General features: G+C 42.7%; 1 protein-coding gene across 1 annotated transcript in view; it reads right to left on the minus strand.

Annotated features, from left to right (window-relative positions):
• Positions 1-12,032, minus strand: part of LOC311062717 (uncharacterized protein) — a 41,677-nt gene extending 29,645 nt beyond the window's left edge. Inside the window, exon 1 of the mRNA XM_084081930.1 lies at positions 11,637-12,032. The gene's annotated coding sequence lies outside the window, so the exon portion shown is untranslated. The remainder of the gene's footprint in view (positions 1-11,636) is intronic.
• Positions 12,033-12,545: the final 513 nt, after the last annotated feature.

Below are 12,545 nucleotides of genomic sequence, written 5' to 3' on the forward strand. Positions count from 1 at the left end.
TCATCATTATCATTACTTGTAACAAAAGGTAAAACCGGTCCCATGTTATGAACATAATAGGTGATTATGGATGGTGGCAATATGGCAACATCGGGACTGGAATAGTGCATATTGGTGGGGTGAGTGTTCCCTTTTTTTTTTGCTTGAGACCCTGGCCCCAAAAATGTCTATGCATGGCCCTGGACACTACCACAGTATGTTCTTAGTCTTCCGCTTTGTATTTTGTTTTCATATGTGTTTCATCATTTTGTTTTTTTGTTTCATGTGTGTTTCATTATTTTGGTTTTTGTTTCATATGTATTTCATTGGGAAAAAAATAGAATCGGTATTTTATTTGTATTTTGTTTGTTATTGCAAAATCCGGCTGTTGTCTGTTACCAATTCTATTCAAATGAGCCAGTGTCCATTGAGTCCGTAACCTGTGTTTACTAAATATCTCCGCCAGGCCGAAAGCCAGGGACAGAGATTATGCTTTTGCCCCGTCTGTGTGTGTGTGTTTGTCTTTGTGTGCGTTATCCCGTACAATTTCACAAACCACTGAACCGATCAGCGCCAAACTTTTAGTGCATGCTGCCAGTAGGCGGAGGAAGTCACTCCCTGAATGTTATTTTATATTTTCATAAATTCAACAAAACCGGTCCTCAGTGGTCCAGGCTATGGGATAAATGGGCGCAAGCTGCCCATCCAGGGTATGGGCTCTAGTGCAGTGCGTGTGTCATTTGACACCAGGTTTACAATTCCTCAAACAGACACACACACACACAGGGACCAACACACAAACAGAGACACACAGAGATCACGGGCAAGTATGACGTGCTCATGCGTGTATGCGCACTGCCCACACACACAAAGACAGAGAGAGACAGAGACAACTCGACACATATGCCACGCACACGTGTGCACAAACGCCACAACACTAACAGACTAAACTCATGTGAGTTCACAACACGTGAACTCACAACGTTGTGAACCTGTAGATCTGCTATCTTCGGCGAGCGACACCAGCTTATGACGGAGTATAAATCATGCTTTATTCAGTTCTGTCTTGAATGTCGTTCGACACAGAGTGTACAGTGCAGGCAATAATGCAACAATAGTTGCAAGAAGGTATAGATCAGCTCTTAGCATCTTTATCATTATCTTAAATACCCCGTTTTGAACGGTGTTGATTGGAGCCATATCTTTATCCAAGTGATAGGTGATAGCTAATCATGTTGTGCGATGTACTGTATAACGTTTGCGTTATTGAGGTAGGTCGTAGGTGTGGTCTGTCAACTTGAATTTTGCAATAGTTTCTTTTTTACTACATCGCTACATCATATTGGATTTTATGGTGACGTTTGGGTGTAGAGATTTGTACAGTGTTACCTTGCAATACTGCGATGTTGCCAAAGCACTGTAACAACAGAGTCTGCCTACAGAGATGAGATCAGTTTACTGGCACTCTGGTGCCATGAGAACAGCCTCACCCTCAACGTCAACAAGAACCAAGAGCTGATCATGGACTTCAGGAGGCAGAGGACAGAGCATGCGCCCATCTTCATCTATGGAGCTGCAGTGGAAAGGGTCAGCGAGTTCAAGTTCCTTGGAGTACACATCAAGGAGGAGCTCAAGTGGGACACACACACACACACACACACCACACACCTGAGGAAAAAGGCCCAGCACTTTATATACTGGTTTCGCCGCCTGAAGAAGAACGGAGTTAGTCCCCGCATCCTCAGATTGTACTACAACAGCTACATTGAAAGCTGTGTTACAGCCTGGTATGGAAACTGTACTCCCCTCGCTCCAGGAAATGTACAAGAAGAGGTGCGTCGTCAAAGCTCAGCGCATCATCAAGGACAGGCACCACCCCCAGCTACAAACTCTTCAAACCCCTACCGTAGTATCAAGGGCCAGACCACCAGGTTTATGAACAGCTTCCACCCGGCTACCATCAGACTGTTGGACCTGTCATCAGGCCGGCCTTGACCTACCAGTAAAGCAACCTTTTGTGTACTATGTGGTTGAACTTGACACTTGCCGATACTCTGTAGTGCACCTTAATCTCATGTACAACGCACTGACACTAACTTGCACTAATGTGATGAACAGTTTACACCAGCATGCACCTTATTACTAAACCTCATGAACATAATGTTTGGATGGATATGCTGTGTAAATATGTAGATATTCCCCCCCCCCCCCCCCCCTCTCTTCTTTCTTTTCTTTCTCTTTCTGGAAACAATCAAAAGGATGGAGCTTGCACAAAACGAATTTCACCCACTGTTTTACACCTGTAAACATGTGATGTGGCAATAAATATGATCCTGATTCTGATCCTGTTTGCAAATTATAACTCCTTGTAAATCAAACCACAACTTCAGTCTCGCCCCTGACCAAAGGGATTTTCGTGTCGCTCATGTCTTTAGCTTCAAAACTTCGCTCTCTGTCATGCGGTCTCCGAGTAGGCTATCAAGTTTCTGCCTCCTTTGACACGTGCGGTGTCAGGTTAGTATAGAAATCTGACAGTGCCTCTGTCAATGAGGAATTTAATAGCATGTTTTGCTTTACATCGTGTAATTACAAATGATTGACATTACAACTGAGATTGTTTAGAAGCAAATAAAGTCAACATGTGAATGCAGCGTGAATTGAGCTCAGGGTTATTTATTCTTTTGATTAATTGTGTAGCCCTATGCTTCCTGGTACTTGATCATGCTGTTAAGAAGAACAATATGCAACATTGTTACATGCAATAATGTAATTTCATCCTTCCAATGCCGCTATGACAAACATTTATTCAGCCTAAACTCTTTGAACCGTTACTCAAACAATGCCACTATCAAACCACAGCTTTACGCTACAATATTAAAACACCTCATCTAAAAACACATAATCAACACAGCCTATACCTAGTACCGATTCTCTAAACAACACAATCCTCCCATGACATACCCAGTCATTTTACCCACACAATGTTTACTATATGCAAGTGCATGTGTCATACATATACAGTACATTCTATGTGGGTTGACGCAATAGCACACATGACACATTATCTCTGCCGATGTTAAATTCTGCCTCTTACCAGGTTAGTAAGGTTGCCGAGCCATAGGTCAGGAGGCTATCTCCTGTTTCCGTAGCGTGTGAGGCAGCTTGATGTACACACATACACGCGCACGTGAGTGATCACAGATTAAAATAACCTCTTTAATATAGGCCTATTTATTAACCCACGATATAATCTATATCAAAATGTATTCTATTTATTTGCATAAATAGTGTTGTCATATGCATATTTACTTTGCAGACGTCACCTCTGTAATTTCATTAGTTCATGAATCCATCAGCCACTGTTATCCAAACGTTCTCTTTGGACTGCTTTGGACAGTAGGCTACTTAGCAGGTCACACAATGGACCATTGATATGCATCCAGCCAGGGTCATTCCTATGTTAATTCACGCTGTTGACACTCAGCGTCGGCAGCTTTCCTAAGCAAAGTGCGAAAATGCGAATGCTTGTTTTTGATCGATACCTGAGGTAGACGCACGTGGGTACGCATGTGCATGTCCATGCATGTGCGGGCGCGCGTGCAGCTCTGAACTAGTGGAGCGGCTCTCGCCGGGCTCCACTTCGCCCCACCTCCAGTACACCCCCTGGACATGACGCTAGTGTCACAGGGACGTACCCCCAATCCAACCCTTGAGTGCTGAGTGCCAAGCAGAAGGCATTGGCTACCATCCTACTATAATTCTAGTAACCTCACGGACGGTGGTAGCTGTCTTGGGTCGACTCTTGATCAAACTGCGCATGCGTCGTTGCCAGGTTTCGCGAGAGAAACAAGCAGCAAGGTCTATGAAAACAAGGCCAAACGAAACGAACCCTACAAGCAACAAGGTCTATGAAAAGAAGGCCAAACGAAGCGCCTTCACACATATACCTTGCCTCTTGGAAAACAGCCGATCTACAAGCTCACAACGCGTCCCCACACCCACCTGCACTTTCACAACCAACGCCAAAACACACTACCACCAATATCGGCCCTAAACCGCTCACAGTAGGCCAACATGGCAACAACACCCACACTGCCAGTGAGCTAAGCCTGATACCACACCATAGACCCCGCCCACTCTTTCAGTGCATTCTTACGGCCGATTTACACCACACTTTGCAAAGCGAGCGTATGCGTTGTGCGTCCAGCGCGTTTGTTTAGATCCAATTGATTATCAATGATACCGGCTACACCAGGCGCGCGGATACGCGAGTCCCCCATACGCAGACTTTTAAAATAGGCTGGATCTAAAAGTGCGCGTGTGTGCGTTGTGTGTGCGAAAAAAGTCTGGTGTGTTTCCACAGTCACGGATCTCTCTGTGTGTGTGTGTGTGTGTGTGTGTGTGTGTGTGTGTGTGTGTGTGTGTGTGTGTGTGTGTGTGTGTGTGTGTGTGTGTGTGTGTGTGTGTGTGTGTGTGTGTGTGTGTGTGTGTGTGTGTGTGTGTGTGTGTGTGTGTGTTTGCGACGGGACCCAGGGGGGGGGAACGAGTAGCATCGCGTCTCCGTGGTGTGTGTGTGTGGGTGGGGGGGAGATGATCGCCCCACAACAACCTGGGTCCGCAGCCGTGTATGCGTCGACACACACGTGTGCATGCACGTTGGGGAGGCAGTGTCACAATGTACATTATTTGTGTTTGCGCGACGCCCGTGTGTTTGCGCGACAGGCCACGGGCCGCATGGATGTACCGTGGTGTGTGTGTGTGCGCACTCGCGACGGGGGACGGCCCCCCCACCATTGGATCTCAAAGTGGGGTCCGGGGACCCCCAGGGGTCCTTGAGGGAGTTCCAGGGGGTACCCAGCTAAATGATAGATTAGGCACCAAATGGACCCTTATGGGTCTGTAACTCTGAGAGTGTACAAATGGAACCAAATGGACTCTAAGGGGTCCATTGGTTCCATTTGTACACTCTCAGAGTTAAATAAACATAGACTTTACGATATAAATTGGGGTCCAAGACATAGAAATACCATTAAATGGGGGTCCATAGCCCTAATGCATGTCAAACTGGGGGTCCTTGAAATTAAAATGGTTGACATTCACTGCTAGAGCCGTAAAAAAAACGTCTCTTATGGGGGTCCGCGGGCTAACAAGTGTCAATTTGGGGGTCCTTGACATAAAAACGTTTGAGAACCACTGCACTACACAGTACAAACTCACTTTCGATCCCTGATAAACTATCTGTTCTCAGCGCATAAGCCAAGCTGCACACTTTGGGTGCTCATATTCCCCTACGGGTATGGTCTAGTTTTAATAATCTTTGGTATAACTCGGCCAGGCTTGAACCCCGACTTCCCATTCTCAGGCCAGACACTCTATCCACAAAGCCACTTACCAGGGATTTTGGCCTAATGAAACAGCAAAAAAAGTAGTGTAGAGCTGATACTAAGTGCAGTGGGAAAACTACATAAGCACACCCAGCCTGGCAGAGATCTGCCCTCTGTGCAGCGCCACTGTAGTTTATTCATATTTTAGATTGGGGCAGGGGCAGTGAGGGATCGGAGATGGTGAGACCCCTCATTGTATGATTGGGGGGCTCTTCAATACACAGTTTTGGAGAGTGGCCAAGTAGTCCTCCCCATCATTGAACTTGTTGGACGACTAATGCTCTACCAGTTGGTTGAAGAATGTCTAATTAATGATGCATTCAATTTGACCATTTTGTGGTTTGACCATTTTGTGGTTTGCCCATTTTGCTCTTTCAAATGACTTCAGGGGATGGTGGCATTTATTTACAGAGTGAAATATGGATGGATTGAATGATAAAGCGATGAAAAGATATTCAGTAATCAGGCCAGAGCTTATGGTGGACGGGCTACACATCTCCTGTCTCATTTACTTTCAGGATTAATGACTGGATGCTTTAAAAGAGGAAATGGCACTCAATGTAAGATTTAATTACCATGGACTTGGACAGTTAAATGTCCATTTGGTCAGCTTGAGAACCTTTTATCACTGTTTGTTCTGTATAGGCCACTGAGCTTTGTTTACCATACATAGAAAACAATTGCTTGACTCTGGGCCCAACTGAATGCACACTGCACAGTAGTAAATTAAAAATTTAGATTTCCAGTGCTTAAAAAAGGGGGAAGAAATAAATCATTTATGAAGACAATTAGGTCTTTATTTAGCTGAAGACAGCATCACATTTTGTACAACAAAATAATACCTTTAATATCTCAACTGTGAATTTTGAAGCTGTTATGTGGATTTTTGTATTCATCTTTATTATATTAATTGTGTGTGGTTCAAATTTGAGTAGATTTATATTGTTGAACAAAACTGATATCATAAGCCTTTGTTTACAGAGCTTATTTTCTTAACCACTTAAGCCCTATATGCCATATTGCCTAGCTTGTAGATCTGCTTTTTTCCCTATTTCTTTTTTTTTTAAAGGGGGAAAAAAGGAAATCTTTGTACATTTTTTAAAATGTTCCTAAAATAGCAAATGGAAAACTTCCATTGGAAATCTGCAGTGGGAAATTCAATCATTCCTTCAATCCTTCAAATTGTCCCATTGACTTTAAATGGTATTTTGCATAATAGACATATTTATAATAGATTTTTTTATAATTGACTAAATCGATTATGATTAAGCACTTAACCCTGCATTATATTTGTATCTTGCATCATTGTTGCATCATTCAATGAGAAAATAGCCTATCTACATGCTAACAGAGCCTGTAGGTCTGCTATTTTTTCATTTTTGCCATTTTAAATAATCATTCATTAATCGCAAAAGTTTGAAATAATCGTGGAATTGATTTGACTAGAGCAGGGGTCTTCAACGTTTTCAGGCCAAGGACCCCCTAGCTGAGAGAGAGATGAAGCAGAGACTCCCTCTATATTGTATAAAATTGTGTTTCAACTTTGTTTTTACTTGGTCTGCTCTTTTTTCCCTCTACACCTATACTTCTTTGCCAAAAATAGCCGATCTACAAGCTCACAATGCCTCGCAGCGCGAGGCGTTGTGAGCTTGCAGATCTTCTATTTTTGGCTTAAGTTCTCCTCAGAAAAGGGATGCTAGGGTTCAAGTGGTTAATGTAAAAAAAAATCCTATCACACAAAGACTTGGCGGACCCCCTGTAGTAACTCTGAGGACCCCCTAGGGGTCCCGGACCCCCTGTTGAAGACCCCTGGACTAGAGTGAACTCTTCCTACTTGTGGGACATGACAGCCAGTGGTTAACCGGTTAATGGCTCTTCTCTTCAGAGGACATGCGGTGCAACATCTTTTCCAAATCAAATATGTGGATTATAAATCACATTTCCGTACCGGATCGGTCGAGGCTCAGGTTACCAACTGCAGCTGCCGGTACTGTTAGCCAGCAGGGTACCAGAACCAGACAGAGGAAATGATGCTACTACTGATGGGCGAAGTATAATCTCAGAGGAACATGCATCTACTCAAAAGCAAAAACCAGAGCGAATGCTAAACAAAGATGTATAACATTTGCTGGAGCAGCCTTGCTAAAGATGTGAAATTGTGCAGCTCACTAAACAAATGAAAAGAATTACTTAAAAACAAGATGATAGATAATTATCTAAAAAAACATATTAAAGGAATGTCCCTTCTGTATGATGAACTTACTTATTATAGCATATACATATACTTGTACAGTACAGCAAACACATACATGTAAAGTGTCTTGTCCTTTTTCTCTCCATTTTTACTGTTGATCTTTTTTTCTTTGTTTTGTAAAGGGGTTGCCGAAATAAGCTATGGCTTCAGCCTATACTTTTTCGGTCAGAAATGTGGTTATTTTCTCAATTTGTTTTTTGCATTTCCTATGAAATGTACACTTTATGTTACTACAAAGGAGAAGGAGAGAGGGAAGGCAGTTTCATCTGCAGCAGGAGAGGAGGAGGGGTAGGAGGGTGGAGGTGAGAATCAGAGGACTACATGTGCGGAGGTGTGATGCAGGTGTGAATGATGTTGAAGACAGAGAGCTTCCAGGCAAAAGAGGTAAGCCAAAGAGCCAGTTTGTGGATGCGGTGAGAGAGGACATTCAGGTGGCTGGAGTGACAGAGGAAGATGCAGAGGACAGGAAGAGATGGAAATGGATGATCCGCTGTGGCGACCTCTAACGGGAGCAGCAAAGAAGAAGTTGAAGTAGTAGAAGAAGTAGAAGAGGAATTAAAAGCAGGAGACGGACAAAGATACCGTTTCCTGATCAGCCAGGAGAATTAGATTTTATTGCATAATGTATTTCCTCGGTTGTGTCCGTCACGGACACAGCTGAGGAAATATGCAATAAAATATGTGGAGATTTTGGAGATTTCTGCCATAGAGATGTCTGCTGTAACCCATACAATAGAGTTCAATGGCGTTCGGTTTGTCAAATAATTACATTTGAAAAAATGATTGTGCAAAGATCAGAGATGTAAAAGTTATATTTGTTAAAGGAGCAGTTCACACAAAATACTCTCATTTCTCCTTGCCTGGAGAGTTCCATGGACCTTATTGTGAACATTGTTTTGCTGAGAACTATTTTCTACCTATAAGTACACAAACCAACTGTCTACCTCATTACGTGAGCTTGTAGATCTACTATTTTTAGCGCACAACACCGTCGTACAACAAAGTATAAAATTGCGTACACCGTACACTCTGCTAAAGTAAGAAACTGGCCAAACAATTATCTCAACACTGAGCAAATATGCAATCTATCCATGCAGTCTACCCACTTCCTCACAATTATGGATCTGTGTCATCTCAGAGACTGTGGTCTCATAGACTATTATGACTTGAGTATTGAAATTGAACTTTGGCAGGAATCCATTAAAAAGGTAGCCGTAATCGTGTTCTTCACACTTTAATTTTGAAGCACCTTTTATTAAGCAAGCTGTGATTGCCGTTATCGTCGTGTTGACTGACTGCTGGCTCTAGTCTGCACCGCCTGATAGCGCAGGGTGTGAGTCATTAATACACTGCTAATTCGCCACTAAAGCTTTATGATAATTAAGACATTTATGGAGCTTTATGGTGATTCAGCAAAGTGTTGTCTAGCTAGCGTGTGGGATCAAAGAGAGCTTCAATCCAAACTACAGGCCTACTGAACAAACCCAGAGGATTAATGTTCAACTACAATAAACTGAAGTGTGTCCAAAGAGTAGTCTAACACTTTTCCCCCCTGTTTAGACTAAAAGGAAGAAAATGTGAAACCCTGGAGGGGGGGGGGGGGGGGGCAAAAAGCAAACAGCAGCTACTCTGCAAACTCCTGAGGCTCTGAAAGTGTACAATAGATCCTTAAAGGTTTTTTATAGTTTCAGAGTTAAACCCTGACACTGAGGATTTTACAGTGTTAGTCATTTATGGTAGCGGCAAATAGTTAGGCATTTATGGGAGACGACCCAGAGGGGAAATAATCACAACAGGATGGACAGGATGTTGTCCATAACACAATGATAGAAAGCTCAAATCTCAAATGACTTGATGAGCCAGCAGGAAACACAATTCATCCAACTACAGAAACTTCAAATGACTCTCCAGTCTTCATACACCGCTATGAAGCCTGCTGCTTCATCGTAGATATTCCCTGATTATATTAGTGCTATTAAATCAGACCAAATGCAGATGGCTAGGGTCTATTGATCTATATGGTAACGGCAACACCAACCCAATGGAATCTATGCACATTTAAATATTCTCAGAAATATACAGTAAAAAGAGAGGAAACATTTTAAATACAGGCTATAAATCTTAATGCATATGAAATAATGAAGTTGCACTTGTTTATATTATAAGAAAAATAAAGAATAAATAAAAACTATAGAAACAATGTAGGCTATGAAAGGGCATAGATGAGTATGGATTCATGTGGACCTATTCTCACCTATAAGCTACAGCCTATAAGACACACATTTTCACTTATTCATCCCTCATCACTGTGCCTCAACTGACACCCATTGGCAGATGATAAACCTGGCCAAAGCAGTACAGAAGATATAATAGGCCTACAATGAGCAAATAATTAGCAATAAATAATATGCAATAATAGTTAATAGTAATAATAAATAGCAACAATATGCACATATCGGTTTGTTCAGTATAGACCATTGAACTTTGTTTACCACCAATATGGATTAATGTAGAAATATTCACACCTAGAGTCAAGTTATAGCCTATAAACTACACATTTGCACTCTTTCATCCCTGAGTGAGTGGTCACTGTGCCTCAATTACAGTATGATGCAACTGACAAACAAACCCTTTGTAATGTTTTACAAAAGTGTCATAATTTGTTTGAATTATGTCACTATATGACTTCGAGGGAGTAGACCTCTGTCTGTCTTAAGTAGGTAGGTCAAGTTAGTTGGGATATTGGAACAGGACAACAGGTGCAGTACACAACCATGACATTTTGAGTTACAAATGTCTAAAAAGATCACTTGATCTCGAAATTATTTATACAATGATTATATACTTGTTGATAGATAAAAATAAATAAAATAATTGCCAGCATTCTTGCCACAGGACTGGCATTTGCTTAGTCCAACTCCATCCAACGCACCTGACTGAGCACCTTGAATTGAGAAACAATAACTTAAATTTCTCTTCTCATGGTCATGAAAGCTTGGATCATCATGTTCACATTTTGCAACATGACTGTGTGTTACCTTGACCTTGTGGGCCAAGTTGGCCGACCAATTCATAATAGGCCAAGGCCAATTTGGCCAGCACGCACGCACGTACACACACGCGCACGCACGCACACACACGCACACACAGGGAGGGAGCGAGAGACCATAATATTCATGCACATAAAATAGCTCTGATAATCTGCCATTCATCTACCAATCCACGCTGACTCTCGAGCTTATAGACCATGTCACTATAGATGATGAATGATGAACCTCCAGTCTAAATTTGAACTATTGTCGCATTAGCTTTGCACTTTGGAGGTGGGTTGGTTGTTTGGTAGAAGGTAGGGAGGGAGGGAGGGGGGAACACAGTAGGCCTATAGCAGTGGTTCCCAAACTTTTTAGCTCAAGACCCAAAAGAGAAATTGGATTGCCTGCCCAGCCCAGGGTACCCAAACTAGGCCTACTAGTGAAAATAGCAGATCTACAAGCTCACAAGGCCAGGCTTCGCACCGCGTTGTGAGCTTGTAGATCGGCTATTTTTACTACTTCCTAAACATTTGTTTTCTAATTTATGGAATTTCTTTAATCATTTTTTTTAATTCATGAAAAAATATTGATTTTTTTTCTCCAATATTTTGACATTTACTCGTGACCCATAAAAATTGGTTCGCAACCCAAAGATGGGTCCCAACCCACTGTTTGGGAAACAGTGCAGTGTAGTCACACAAATCACACACACACACACACACACACACACACACACACACACACACACACACACACACAGTGCGATCAAGTACCACTCCCAACAGGGATTCTCCTCTACATCATCGATGGCCATGATTCGCCTGAGTAATGTCGAACAAACCCCGTCAAAAAACGCCTTTCACACAGCCTGCCGGGTGGATGAGGAGGAGGAGGGCGCTCCTCCTGGGCGACACAAGCACGCTTCACCTCCAAAAAGGCATCGAGAACATAACAGTGGAGATAACAGACAAGACAACCGCTACTCACCGTGCAGTAGATCTCTGTCTGACAGCAACTATTCCCTTCTAATCGGCAGTGAGGGAATATAACAGGAGAGATCGGATGACCAGGGGATCCTGGATCACCTTGTTTTCCAGATGGTTCAGAGGAGACAGGGGGGGAAAAAGCCCAAGTCCCGGTGTATATGTGTGGAGAGAGACGTGAGGAAAAGAGATACGGAGCCAGTTTCCAACCTCTCTCCTCTACTTGAACCCGTTGAAAGAAACGTCTTCCGCGAAACGGCAATGTCGCCCGATCTACTGCCAGTCAGACAGTCACTGCATGAGGAGGGATTCCTCCCGCAACCGCAACAATAACTCTCCTTCTGGCAATAATAATAATAATACAAATCAAAAGGTATCAACGCTCTTCTCAGAAGCGAAACGAGCTTGCTTTAATGTCCCATCCACTCCAACGCAAGAGGAGAAGTGCCAGGCAGGCTGGCTGGCACGCTGCTGGTGCTGGTGGGCAGTTGTAATGTCGACAAGGCTGCTGGGGGAATGGATACAGTAGCCTAGTGTACACGCACACGCTTACGCACACACATACACATTCGCGATCGCTTATCCGCTGCTACAGCTACACACACGCATGGTACATTGCTCACACAGCTTTCAGTTCAGCGGTGGAAAAAGTACTCAAATGTTTTACTTAAGTAAAAGTACCAATACTTAAGTTCAATGTAGAAATGCTCTGTTACAAGTAAAAGTCCGGAATTACATTATTTGACTTGAGCAAAAGAATCGGCATCAAAATATTATTAAAATAAAAAAACAAAACAATTGGAAAATAGCAGATCTAAAAGCTCACAATGTGTTTTTTTCAAATGGCTGAAAATGTAGGCTAGGGCTGAAGTGGTTAATGTAGGCTATGTTTTGTTATAATAATCCAAATCTA

The sequence above is a fragment of the Gymnoscopelus microlampas genome, assembly GCF_963454915.1.
Source record: "Gymnoscopelus microlampas genome assembly, chromosome: 16".
NCBI classification, from domain to species: domain Eukaryota; kingdom Metazoa; phylum Chordata; class Actinopteri; order Myctophiformes; family Myctophidae; genus Gymnoscopelus; species Gymnoscopelus microlampas.